This window comes from Polyodon spathula, chromosome 24 (assembly GCF_017654505.1).
Source record: "Polyodon spathula isolate WHYD16114869_AA chromosome 24, ASM1765450v1, whole genome shotgun sequence".
NCBI classification, from domain to species: domain Eukaryota; kingdom Metazoa; phylum Chordata; class Actinopteri; order Acipenseriformes; family Polyodontidae; genus Polyodon; species Polyodon spathula.
In genome coordinates this window covers 5,529,825-5,544,496 of record NC_054557.1, presented here as the reverse complement: position 1 = coordinate 5,544,496, position 14,672 = coordinate 5,529,825, and positions in this window count along the sequence as shown.

Below are 14,672 nucleotides of genomic sequence, written 5' to 3'. Positions count from 1 at the left end.
AGAAATTAAAGAGGAGATCAGGATTACTTTGATTCAAAATATCAGGATTATTCTGATCCTACTTCAGAGGAACAGTGATATTTTGTTTGAATTGTCATAGCAAACACACCCTCTGTGTCCAAATAGAGTGTTAAAATATAATATTTACTTATTTATTTCAGTTTTGTATTCATGCAAACAAAAAGGAAAGTGTATTCAGTGGTATAGCTTTAATAAAAAGCATATACACACGTCTCCTTAAAGCTCGTCTGAGAGATGCTGGATTCCAGACCAACGAGGAAGACGATGAAGATGTCTAAAAACACATCCTTTTTCAAAATTTTTATTTCTATTCAATTTAGGTTTAGTTATTTAATTTCAGCCAAATAGGCAGAAATAAAATAACCATTATTTGCATGCGTTATATGTGCACTAACATTAAAAGTGATTTAGATTTTGTTAAAAGAAATAATATTAAACAAAATAAATACAGTTGTGTATTACTCATTATTACCTCGATCTTATTTATTTTGTTAAATTAGGTTATATGAAAAAACTGGATTTTGTAATCGTGACATTTTTTGAAAAAATGGATCAAAATGATCCAGATAAAAGTAATCTAGATCACAAAATACAGGATTGAAAAATCCGGATCACTTTAATCCAAATTAAAAGTTTTGAAAAACCGTGCCCAGATTAAATGGAACCTTTCTGAATCACAGTGCAAGTGTTCCAGTACAATCAATAAATAAAAGATTGAAATAGATTCACAATAGACTCACTGGTCCAACTTTTCTTTTGTTGAAGCTTTTTTTAATTTGCATTTGAATAACTTGTAATAAAAACTCAATTCACACAAAAACTTGCCTCACAAAACAACCTTCTTTGAGTTCCACTCTAGCAGAGGATTTCTATTGAATTTTTTTGTATATATAGCGTGATAGTGTGTGTGTGTGTGTGTGTGTGTATGTGTGTGTGTCTGTAAATAAAGGGCATTGATTTATAGGGGTATATGGCTGTAATATGCTGAAGGCATCACAATAATGTATATCTAACCTCAGTTCAGATTGTAGATCTCAGGGTTTATGGTTTGAAGCCCATAATCGGCTGGTATGCATAATTAAATATACATACTCATTTTATGCTCAGTAAGTTTGTTACTAGTTTTATATAAGACAGAGCTAAGAATAATGTGGGCAGCAACAAATGTACAAACTGCCGCACGTATCAATTATATGTCCTCCAGTGAATTCTAGCTTGGATGCAAGTGTAACATTTTAGTTACAGATGCCTGTGGAAATGGCCTGAGAGGACTGTTTAAGCCCCCCGGAGAGTCAGGTTAGGGAACTTTGATCTAAACCATCAGACACCGTCCGTTTCCAATGTCTGGAGCTGATTACACTTGACACAAGATTTCCACCAGGGGGTTTTGACACCTTGTCAAGCAGCCCTGGTCTGAATACGTTAATGTCGATGACAGCTCCGATACTGTGTTGTCCTTCTAGACATCACTAAACATGACAAGCTGTACAGCCTTTTTTTTTTGGGGGGGGGGGGGGGGGGGGGTAGGTGGCATGGCAGTGAAAGGCGTCTCCAATTCTAAAAGATGTATCCAATATAAACATACATACAATCATACTTCTGTATAAACATACTAAAACAGATGTTATATAATTGAAAACAAAACAAAAAAACACTGTACACTAAGATGCCACTTGCTCTTACTAGCCATATGATTTTATCTGTTACATAATTCAAGTGAGTTTGTGATTTGGATTCAACTTGCTCAATACAGGTCGTAATCTTTAAACAAGTGGGCTTATGTGTCTAAGTTCACAACACTACATGCAGGTGTCAAGTGTTTCAACTCAAAATTCCACACTCAGTATCCCACTTGTATCACTGGCTAGTGCTAAGGACCGCTCAGTTTTACCACTTATGTTAGTACAACTTTGTACTGTAATACCCGACCTAAGCAGTCATTTTGCAGTACATTTTGGTAAGGTAGAAAATTCATGAGTTTTAGTAATCTAAGCACATCCCCCATTTGAAAAGAACCCAAATTGGCAGTTTGTGTATGAGAGTAACCCAGGCCTGAATGACAGTAGTATTGATTGCTCAGATTGGGTTTAATGTGTGTGTCGGGGGTATATACAGTCATTCAATCCATTACAAAAAAACAAACAAAAAACAAACCTCTATTGCATCGTGAATTCAAGTGTATTGTTTGTATGTGGTTGCTTCAATTCTATTTCCTTCTGCAGTTGGCATAGAGACAACTTCAGATGGGATCACATGGTTTTTATAAATGACCTCACATACTCAAGCATCTGTAACTGGTTTAGAGATTTGTACAGAGGAAATGAGAAATGTCTGGCTTTAGATATGTTCAGTTGCATTATAGATTTTATAATTTCATTTTCAAATACATGTTACGACGAACACCTTAAATGCAGCTAAAAATACAAGTTAAAAGTTAGTTAGAAGATCAACCTAATAAATATTTTAACCTAATGTATTTTTTGACAGTAAACCAGTATTTTATACAAACAGGTCTAAGAACCAATTAAATAAGGTGAAAAAGCCATTTTTGTAAAAACAAATGAAAGAAAGCACCCTGGAGCATCACTGAAAGGGACCGGCATGTGTGAAATAGATATTTGAAAAAGATCTGTATAAATCATAACCAGATGTGAAGATGTGGTAGGGCAACATTTTATTTTACTGGACCGGTAATATATACTGTACCTGTTTTTACTGTATGATTATTGTAATAGGGAATTTCAATAAGTGGGTCCATAAATGAGCCTGGAGTCAAAGAGCAGTATTACTAATATTGCAATATTGTAATATTGTAATGAAAGTGTACAACATAGCAGTCTACTAGTAAAACAAATGTGAAATGTGTTTTCTCTAAAATAAAATGGTCGATTTCATATAATTATCTCCACAGTTACAAAAGTGTCTGCTCGTTTACATTCACGTCACCTAAGTGCAACCCTCCCTGTGGGCTTCAACTACCCAGTAACCATAGCAGGACTGGTAAAATCACTACATTAAACACAACAGCATTCATGTACAGTTTAAGAAGCTTTGAGATAGGTACATAGGTGCATGGCAAAAAGATATAGATTTTAGAACAATTTAACTTTTATTTAAATGCTGTGTTTCCCACTATCCATCTGTTGCAATGTTGCAGCCCCCTGTGTGTATTTCAATGTTATATGTTGCGTGCTCTGTGTTAATGTTGGTGTATAGTCATTGGTACATGGGATATAAATGGGTTTGTGGAACACAAGTTGTTTAAAATGTATATTTGTATTTAGGCACGAGGATTGCACAGCACTTCACGTGCAGGTAAAATGTAATAATTTGCAAGCAAGGCGAATTGCACTTTATTAATTCACATGCAGTTGTACCGCAACTCCAATTGAATGATTGATTAGCAATTGAGTCTGGGTACAGCTGCATAAAAGCAGCATGTTTTCACTCGCTAGGGGTTGTGTGTTCGGTGAGTGGAGAACGGGATTGGAGACGGAGGTAATAATCATAGTAATAGTTAAAATATCAGCTCACCGTGTTTGTCTGTGTAGTCCGTTTTGTTTTTCTCTTTATTTTAGCGAAAGTACCTTGTCCTGTGTTTTGTTTATCTTTACAACCTTTTATTTTCTGTTTGTTTGTCTGTTCATTAGTAAATGCTGAGCGAAACCAATCGCTCAGCTCCACCAAACTCCACCTCTCTGTTGTTTATTTCCTGGTTCCTGTTTCTGGTCTGACGTCACCGACAACAGCCGTCATCGTGACACCATCCTATCATGTTTTCATAAAGAAAAATGGGCTTAAATCGTAGAGACACCTGTGGAAAACTGATCTCTGCTTAATGGTTGTGGTTTGTCTGCTAACAGCTAAGCTATCAGCACTCTACAAGAAGGGAAAGGACAAGCACTGTGTGCAATATCAAACACGGCTTGACGCCTGTGACTGTAAATGAAAAAAAAATCTTCATTTGTTTAGCAGATGAGTTATACTTTTTAATTCTGGTATTTCTGGAACACATATTGTGATTGAATTTGGTTGCTGCCATTATTTGAGGAAAGAATTGACTGAACAGCAGATAGGCAACTCCCTAAGCTCATTGTGTCAGTACTTCCCTGTTCCGGTAAGGCAGTCACCATATTTTAAATCTATATATCTATATTTACAGCCTGATGTAGCTGGTTTAAAACAAAACATTCACGGAATTTGATCAAATGTGAAATCTGCGTGTGATTCAAGTGAATTATTTGACAAACTATCTCCGGTTGTGTAGGCTACTGTGGGATCAATTGAATATATACAAACACAAACACAAACACAAACAAACACACACACACACACACATATATATTATGTGTGTGTAAAGCCTTAATTTAATTATTATTTGTTAATTGTTTTGGCAGTTGGCTCATTATTGTAAATTAGAACCAACTGCCAATATTTAGGGAGAGCAGTCAATCTGCTAGAGGCTGTTGTGTGAAGAGCCCAACTGTGTGTTGTTTAAAAGGTACTGTGTGAGCCTTTTAAGAGGTAAACAGCTTAGCTGTCCTGTTTATTTATTTAGGTTCCTGCCATGTTTAGTCAGCATTCTGGATCTAGTTTTTTGTTGTGTTTATTTTTATTTGTGTTTAAAATAAAAAGTGCGCTACTGTGTGTTTAAAAATCAGTTTCCTGGTGTGTGCGTCAGTCACTAGTGCTGGAAAGAACCCGAGGCGAGTCTGTTTGGCAAGCATCTTTCACATATGTGGCAGCAAAAGGCAGCTCACTGACTGAAAAAATTGATTTAAAAGAATTGATAGAGACGATCAATAAAAATGCCGCTGCTTAGCTGGAGCAGAATGAAAGATCGAGACTGGAGAGGGCTGCTGGATGGATGGGAGCTGACAGAGCTGAAGCTGCTGCTCCAAAAATGGGAGCAAGCAATAGAAGCCCCGCTGTTTGCCACAATGGACAACACGTCTGGGTCCCCGCCGAACTAGTGCCACAGTCTCAAACACACATATATATCATTATATATACGGCCTATATATATATATATATATATATATATATATATATATATATATATATATATATACACACACACACACACACACACACACAAAATACTATGCAAAAGTTTTAGGCAGGTGTGAAAAATGCTGTAAAGTAAGAATGCTTTCAAAAATAGACATGTTAATAGATTATAATTATCAATTAAATAAATGCAAAGTGAGTGAACAGAAGAAACATCTACATCAATTCAATATTTGGTGTGACCACCCTTTACCTTCAAAACAGCATCAATTCTTCTAAGTACACTTGCACACAGTCAGGGATTTTCAAGGAACTCAGCAGGTAGGTTGGCCCAAACATCTTGGAGAACTAACTACAGTTCTTCTGTGGATTTAGGCAGCCTCAGTTGCTTCTCTCTCTCCATTTAATCCCAGACAGACTCGATGATTTTGAGATCAGGGCTCTGTGGGGGCCTTACCATCACTTCCAGGACTCCTTGTTCTTCTTTACGCTGTATGTTTGGGGTCGTTGTCATGCTGCAGAATACATTTGGGGCCAATCAGATGCCTCCCTGATGGTACTGCATGATGGATAAGTATCTGCCTGTACTTCTCAGTATTGAGGAGACCATTAATTCTGACCAAATCCCCAACTCCATTTGCAGAAATGCAGCCCCAAACTTGCAAGAAACCACCACCATGCTCAACTGTTGCCTGCAAACACTCATTCTTGCACCTCTCTCCAGCCCTTCGGCGAACAAACTGCCTTCTGCTATAGCCAAATATTTCAAATTTTGACTCATCAGTCCAGAACACCTGCTGCCATTTTTCTGCACCCTAGTTCCTGTGTTTTCGTGCATAGTTGAGTTGCTTGGCCTTGTTTCCACGTCGGAGGTATGGCTTTTTGGCCACAAGTCTTCCATGAAGGCCACTTCTGACCAGACTTCTCCGGACAGTAGATGGGTGTACCAGGGTCCCACTGTTTTCTGCCAATTCTGATATGATGGCATTGCTGGACATCTTCCGATTGCCAAAGGAAGTAAGCATGATGTGTCTTTCATCTGCTGCAGTAAGTTTCCTTGGCCGACCACTGCGTCTATGGTCCTCAACGTTGCCTGTTTCTTTGTGCTTCTTCAAAAGAGCTAGGACAGCACATCTGTAAACCCCTGTCTGCCTTGAAATTTCGGCCTGGGAGAGACCTTGCTGATGCAGTATAACTACCTTGTGTCTTGTTGCTGTGCTCAGTCTTGCCATGGTGTATGACTTTTGACAGTAAACTGTCTTCAGCAACCTCACCTTGTTAGCTGAGTTTGGCTGTTCCTCACCCAGTTTTATTCCTCCTACACAGCTGTTTCTGTTTCAGTTAATGATTGTGTTTCAACCTACATATTGAATTGATGACACCATGTAACAATTTTTTTTTTTTTTTTTTTGTTCCTGGGTAGTAAGTGTTATTTCCTAATTGTTTGTGCCTCAAAAGTATAGAAAATGGCTATTATTCCCCACAAACTTTGCTTTTGTGACCAGGACAGTGATATTTTGAAATATCACTATTTCCAATGGGAAAACGGGCAAATGTGTGTCTTTTCGTTCACATAAAGTCAGAAAAAAACAACATATGAATCCAAATTAACATGTATTTATACTAAAGTAATACAAAAATGACTACAAAAGATTTGAAAGTGAGTAGTTTTTTGAGATTTACGAGATTTACGATTATACTGTATTTACAGTATAATAAATATAGTTTTTTTCGAGTATCGTAAATCTCGAAAAACTACTCACTTCTAAATCTTTTGTAGTCATTTTTGTATTACTTTAGTATAAATACATATTAATTTGGATTCATATGTTGTTTTTTCTGACTTTATGTGAACGAAAAGACACACATTTGTCCGTTTTCCCATTGGAAATAGTGATATTTCGAAATATCACTGTCCTGGTCACAAAAGCAAAGTTTGTGGGGAATAATAACCATGTTCTATACTTTTGAGGCATAAGCAATTAGGAAATAACACTTACTACCCAGGAACAAAAATTGTGTTACATAGTGTGATCATTAGCACCTGTTTGGTATAATTGTTTAATCATACACCTGACTATATGCCTACAAAATCCCTGACTTTGTGCAAGTGTACCTAGAAGAATTGATGTTGTTTTGAAGGCAAAGGGTGGTCACACCAAATATTGATTTGATGTAGATTTTTCTTCTGTTCACTCACTTTGCATTGAGTTAATTGATAAATATAATCTATTAAAATGTCTATTTTTGAATGCATTCTTACTTTACAGCATTTTTTCACACCTGCCTAAAATTTTTGTACAGTACTGTATATATAATTTAATATTTTTACACACCACAGAAATGTTTATTGTATCCAGTTATGTGAAAGCTTCTGAAAAACTTCTAAAGGGAGGTGCTTTTACCATTAGGGGTGTGCAGTTGTAATTTTGGCCCTAAAACTGGAGCTTTGTACAGAGATTTTCCATTTTCTTACGGTTGCAGGTTAGGCAAAACTGCCTCAAATGGCCCTATCTTAGTAAACATGCAAACTCACAAACATATACAAATGTATAAATCAAGGTGCCTAGATTCATAAAGCTTGAAGGTGTATTAGTGCTGCATGGAGAAATCCCCTGGTATATTTATAGATGAAAAAACTGCAATACAAAAGCCCACCAACTTGATGTGCAATGCCCAGGTTGATCAAACAGGAGAACTAGAGCAAAAGACAATTTTACTGCTGCTGCAGCTTTGGCTGAGGACATTGCATTGCAGTGGTCAGTGTACTGCATTGTTTTTCAGGGTCAGCAGAGAGCAGTGTTGGCCAAGTTACAAATAGACATTGAAAGGCATGCCTCTCCAGCATTCAAGTGCTTGACGCTCAGCCAGACACAGATTGTGTCCATCCGCCAGCTTGCAGGGAGGGCTACCTTCACAGACATTTGAAGAAATATATGACAAAATAATAACAATATAAATCGCACTTAAAAAAAAAAAAAAAAAAACAACAAGTATATGGGAAGTAGTAAAAATGATGTTGAAATTAAGGGTAAACACAATTTGACCAGGCATACCATTGTTTGTGTCATTTAGTAGTAGTGAAAAATGACAGAATTGAATACATTGTTATTACTTAAACAACACAGAAATGGAAAGAAATGTATCAATTGTACTGTATTCAGTAAATCTTAACTCTAAAATTTCACCCAAATAACAAAGGCAACTACACACATTAAGGCGTGCCCCGGACATTAGAGCGTGCCGGTATTAACATATTATATTATAATATATAATATATATATATATTATATATATATATATAATATAGATATATATATATATATAATATATATTATATATATATTGAGCATCATGTCTCTCATCATTCAAGCTTCTTCACACAGCAGAGCCCAGAAGACGCTGCTCTCCTTTAATGCCCTGCACCTGGCTCTAATTTACAATAATAGCCAGGTGCAGGTGATAATTAACAATTAATAAATAATAATCAGATTAAGGCTTTTCAGCCCATGTCCTTCTGGGAGGTGTAGCCCTGTTGTTAGATACTGACAGAAGGACTTGAATATATGATAAACACACTTTCCTTTTTCAAAAATGTAATTCATTTGTTTTTATTCTGTGGGGGTTCAACATGTAATGACACAACTGAGTCTGTTGGTATTAGTGATTACCTTCTAGAGAAAACCGAGGCAGCTATGGAGGGAAATCTGTTTACCAGTTGTGAGCACATTTGGCATGGGACTGATTGCTACCCTCCGATCATTTAAGAAACAAATATTAACATAATGTAGGACTGCCTTCAATGGCAGAATGATACCACAGTGGTACACTTATTTTCATATGCATATGATGAACCCTTACACATTGGTAATCCATTGTGTATTGGAACCATCGCGCAATATTTGCTCTTAGTCCATTGCAATTGCTGGTCTGCTAAAATCATGGTCCACATTACGTCATTAATTTATACTGGTGTTAAAATGGTCCAGCGGTATCAAACTATTCTGTTTGGGAGGGAGGTGGACAAGATGATTCATGCTACCCTAGTTTCATAATAAAAAAATCTTTGCTGTTTTAAGCATTCAGTAATTCATATAAACTGAACATGTTTTAGCATGCTTGGCTTTTAATTTTGAACAGACACTAAACTAGCATAAGACAACTTATCAAATATACAGCTGTTGTGAAAACAACAGCTGATGGCACTTCCTTTTAATTGTTGATGTGAACTAATTAAAGTGGTTATACAGATAATAATGTGTGAATCCTTCACAGTTATGGAATGGCACCCCTGTACTGTGATGAATTCTGTTCAATGCCTGCGAGCCAGAAGCGGAGAAGGTCCAGCCAGCTATATTTTCAGCACAGTAAGCGATAGGCAGGATCAATGCTTGTAGTACCTTTGAGGGAATAGCCACTTCTGTTCCTGTAATGCATTTACATTTGAATTGAGTCTATGCAGTACATCACTGACATGATCAGGGAATGATAAAGATGTATCCTGCTGCCTGATGAGACAGTTATTTTAATGTTCAACAAATTTAGCTGGCTCATTTATTAAGTAGAATTTCAGGCTAGGTCTCAGCAACACTGATACAGTTTTCTTGTTATTTGTTGTTCGATTATTAACCATTTTATACCTAAATTGTGCTTGCCGAGCAACTTTAGCTAAAGCATTGATCTGGTGCTTTGCTGAAGTATTGCGTCATTAGTGTATTGAATGATAAATGCACATTAGTTTACAAATAGTAGGTAATAAGAAAAGAGAATCCGGCCAAGATTGAACCCTGTGGAATGCCAGCGATAACAGATTGGACTTAGTGTTGCTAATTATAACTGACTGAGCCTGATTGCTCAGGTGTGATGGAAACTAATGCAGGGTGTGCAGTCTTGTCTTTAACCCTTTTGTGTCTAATTTTAATTGTCATTACATTTTAAAAGAAACCTACAACTCACGGTGTCAATTGCTGTAAGCCCATAAAAGTAGGTGAATGGTCAAATATCTTTATAACTAAAACTCCAGCACCTGCAAATTGTGAAAGAAATTAATTGAAGATGAGCTGACTTCATCTCCATTGCAACACCACTAAAGCTTTTAACAAGAAAAATAAATTGGTACTTAATTTTAAAGTGTTTTAAACAAGCTGCATTTGGGATTACAGTCGTCCCAATTACTTTAGCTATTTTGTAGATATCACAAATACTTACAATCACAATTTCTAAACAAACTAATGGCAAGCTGCTTAATCTTTCTATTCTCTTTCTAACATGTTTTCCCTTCTCGCTCAATCAACAATCATGCGAGATTAACTAACCTCTTCCTGAGTTTACTTTTGCAATCCTTCTTAATGGTTCCAAGTTCTGTTGCTCTAAAGTTAAGATATTTCCATAATTTGTCTCTGTGGCTGTATCTGTCTTCAAACTTGAAATTGTAAATAATATCATTTAAAATAAATTCTGTTTTTTAAATAAAACAAAGCTACAATATTAACGGGTCCACAGTTGATAACTATGCACGTCTGTGATACTGGAACTCACTTGGACAGTAGATACAAGTAACCCTCTTTCTATCCAATGAGCCATCAGAAAATATGTTTTTCAGTTTGAGTGTTTTGTTACATAATGCGGTTCCATATCTAATTTTCTATTCAAACGATGACTACACTCATTCAATCGTGGCATGCAGCCGAGTGTATGCCGCAGGAAATGAATTACGGTATGCTAAGAGGGTCAAGACAGAGAAAAGCGATTAAGGTGCGCTAAAAAAACAAAGCGTTAATCGCAGATTAATTACAGCCCTAAAAAATATATAAAGTTATAAGTTAAAATAAAGACAAAGCATTGAAATATTAAGAGGACATGGTAAAGTTGAAACACTACTATTTGTTTTGTCTTGAGCAGGTATGATCAATCGTGTTTCACCGTTTAGCAGACAACCTAAGAGGGTGCAGCTACTTTCCAAAACTACGTAATTATAGGCATGATGACCCCAAAAACAATATAGGTAAATATAAAACTGTGTTGCTAGTTCAAGATATTACTTTCTATTTTTAAACTTGGATATAAAACCATATTTTTTAAAGACCACCATTTTCTCACATGTTCATACAGTATAAGCAGTTAATGTTGTATTTTTTTTAATTATTCCTACAGATGGGTTGAAAGTAAATGGATTTGATCATGCCTTCTGTTATCTAGTGACTCTAGCCCATTATAATGCTAATATCAAAGCCTATAATAAAACAGACCAATAAAATGAAAGTATACATAGACCATCTCCTATCTGAAATAATTTGAAAGCAGCTGTCTACTCGAAGTGCTATGCTGCATTTAAGCTGTATAAATAATCAATGTATTAGAGTAGTCATCCATGGAATGAAGACATGGGGTACAGTGCAGTGACATTTGACAGTCCTAGACAGCATGTTGGAGTTGGTTGGAAAATGATTGTTCCTCAGGTTTCCATCATGGAAGAGAATTATATTGCAGTGTGTTTTGATGCACTATGAATACATTTGAAATACATTGTCATGTAGAAGTATATATGTGTTCTGGTTGTTTTTGTTTGGGGTTTATGTGTTTGTAAATAGTGTTGTAAACAGTTGTCACTTGCGTGACTTTTAAAATGATTTAATAACTATAGAATTGAATGGGGTGGGTAATTGTTTTATTGATGTGTCCGCAGGAGAGAGATTCTCTCCAATTTGACTTGTTGAATTAGAACTGCGCTTGGATATTGCTTCCAGGTGCATTATTATGTGTTAAGTATTGTCTGTATTTCCCCTTTCATCTTTCTATGACCCCTGTTAAGAGCCTGTTTGATCACTAATTTATATAGACTGGGAATAAGTGTTGCAGTGATTTTGGGGATTAATGGGGAGAATAAAAAGGACAGATGACGGAGAATGAATGGTGGAATGGGAATGAAGTTGGTGCGTAGGTGAAGAAGAGCATGGACAGAACAGAAAATAGGAATCGAAACAACAAAATAAAAACTAACAGCGGATAAGTAAAACAGAGAATGGGCAGAATACAGGTGCAGTGTCTGACAGTTAGTGCATGAGAGAGGGGTTCTATCATTTATATTTTGTTTTCTTTTTTTTTGTAAACAACACTGATAGTTTTGGCCGTATGTGTGGATAGTGAAGGAATAGGACGGGACAGACTGAGCAGTAGAAACCTAGCTACAGAGAACAAGCTGGGTATTATTAAAAGATTAACAGCATATAAAGAAGTGGGTTTGGGGATATAAACACAATACAGCCTGATTGCGCTGCAGGTGGAATTAAGTTGGGATGTGTTCACTAAGGCTGGTGTGCTGTTTTTATTGCAGGTGAACTGGTTTTCCTCGAGTATCAAAATTATACACTTTATAATTTTTGATTATATATTTGTTTTGTGTGTTTGTTTGGACTGAGACTTCTTGTTTTATTTGCTGAGACGCATTACCATCAGGGAAGCACTGGAGATTGTTTGTTTGATTACTTTGTGTCTGGGGCACTGTGACAGGATAAGGACAGGACAGGATACAGGAGACTCAGAGACGGAAAGTGCAGCAAATAAAATACTTTTAATTAAATGATAATTACCAAACAAAAAGGCATGATGGCCAAATAAACAGAACAAACACAAAACACTGAACAATAAATTCTAAACACAAAATACACTCACACAGGTCTTCTCACTCTTACAAACACTCATCAACTAACACTCCCAACCACTCCCTTTTATACAGGTGCTGCAGCTAATTGAACAATTCCCACCTCATCAGCTGCAACACCTTTCACACATTCCTCACACAAACTCATTCACTCAGATCCACACAGCAGACTCACATCCACTCTAAACACCACAAAACACAAAAACAGGCCGAACCCTGTCACACACCTCCCCCCATGTACGCAGCACCACATGGCCCAAATGGCCACCTCCCCCCCCAAATACCCAAAGTTTCTTCTCAAAGTACAGGGAGAAAAACAGAGGCTTTACTTGGCCCGACTCAGCGACATCCCCGGGCGACGGCAGGCAGGTGGCATCCCTGGGAGGTGCGGGCGTTGCATCCCCGGGAAATGGCAGGCAGGCGTCATCCCTGGGCGACAGCAGCCCATAGAATATAAAAGGAACAAGTTTACTAGAGATGGAGGTTCCCGATTCCACGGCGAGAAGTGGCTTGGATGCGCTGACTCTCCAGTAGTACGAAGTGCATTCTTATATTGGGACACCCAGCCATGGATAGTGGTGTACGGTGGCTCCCTACCTATAGAGGCAGTTATTTTGAGCTGTACCGGAGCTTGAACTCTGGAGACACATTTTTATATATGTGTGAACTATTCCTTACCCAGTTCCCTATATTATTTTCCTATTCTTGCTCTTGTTTTCCCTATCTTCTCTGCCAGGGTGACTGTAGTGGTGATTGAGGCTTTGGGACAAGGAGACTAGCAGTATTGCAGAAGCCAATCCAGATGAGACGGTGCACTTTCTTGCTTGTGGAGGGACTCCGGACTGTGGTTCCTGTTCTCTTGACCATCTTCGATAAAAGCCTGAGCGTTGTCATACTACCAATGTTGTGTAGTGCAATGTATTCCAGAATATATCCACATATTACTGTATATCATCTTTTCATAATATATTGGATGGTAGACACATTTCAGCGTGGAATTTAATTCATTTCCATTTGTAAAACCACTTGTATTCTAGCACACAAATGCTTAAACATGTTTTTGTCTTGAACTACAAAATTTCCCACATGAAATATAAAAAACTTAAAAGAACCTATTGTAATGACTTGGTAAGCATGACATAAGTTCTTCAAAAGCAGCAATCATGTTTATTTAGAATACAGTGGCTCTCAAAAGTTTTTACCCACCTTGGACTTTTCCACATTTTATTGTGTTACAACATAGAATCAAAATGGATTTAATTAGGAGTTTTTGCCACTGATCAACACAACAAAAGTTCATAATGTCAAAGTGAAAAATAAAATCTACAAATTGTTCTAAATTAATTACAAATACAAAACAGAAAATAATTGATTGCATAAGTATTCACTTGAGTCAATATTTGGTAGAGGCACCTTTGGCAGCAATTACAGCCATGAGTCTATTTGGATAAGTCTCTACCAGCTTTGCACATCTGGACACTACAATTTTTGCCCATTCTTCTTTGAAAATTGCTCAATCTCTGTCAAGTTGGATGGGGACCTTTGGTGAACAGCAATTTTCAACTCTTTCCACATATTCTCCAGTCCCAGGTGTCTTGCAGACTTCAACAGGTTTTCCTGCAGGATTTCTCTGTACTTTGCTGCATTCATTTTGCCCTCTATCTTCACAAGCTTTCCAGGCCCTGATGCAAGGAAGCATCCCCATATCATGATGCTGCCACCAGCATGCTTCAAGGTAGGGATGGTGTTCTCAGGATGATGTGCGTGCGGTGTTAGGCTTGCGCCAAACATAGCGCTTAGCATTGAGGCCAAAAAGCTCTATTTGGTCTCATCAAACCATAAAATCTTCTTCCACTTGGTCTCAGAGTCTCCCACTTGCCTTCTGGCAAACTCATTGTTGAGTTTTTTTCAACAGTGGCTTTCTTTTTGCCACTCTCCCATAAAGGCCAGTTTTGTTGCCGTATGCACAGTGTCTCCCAAC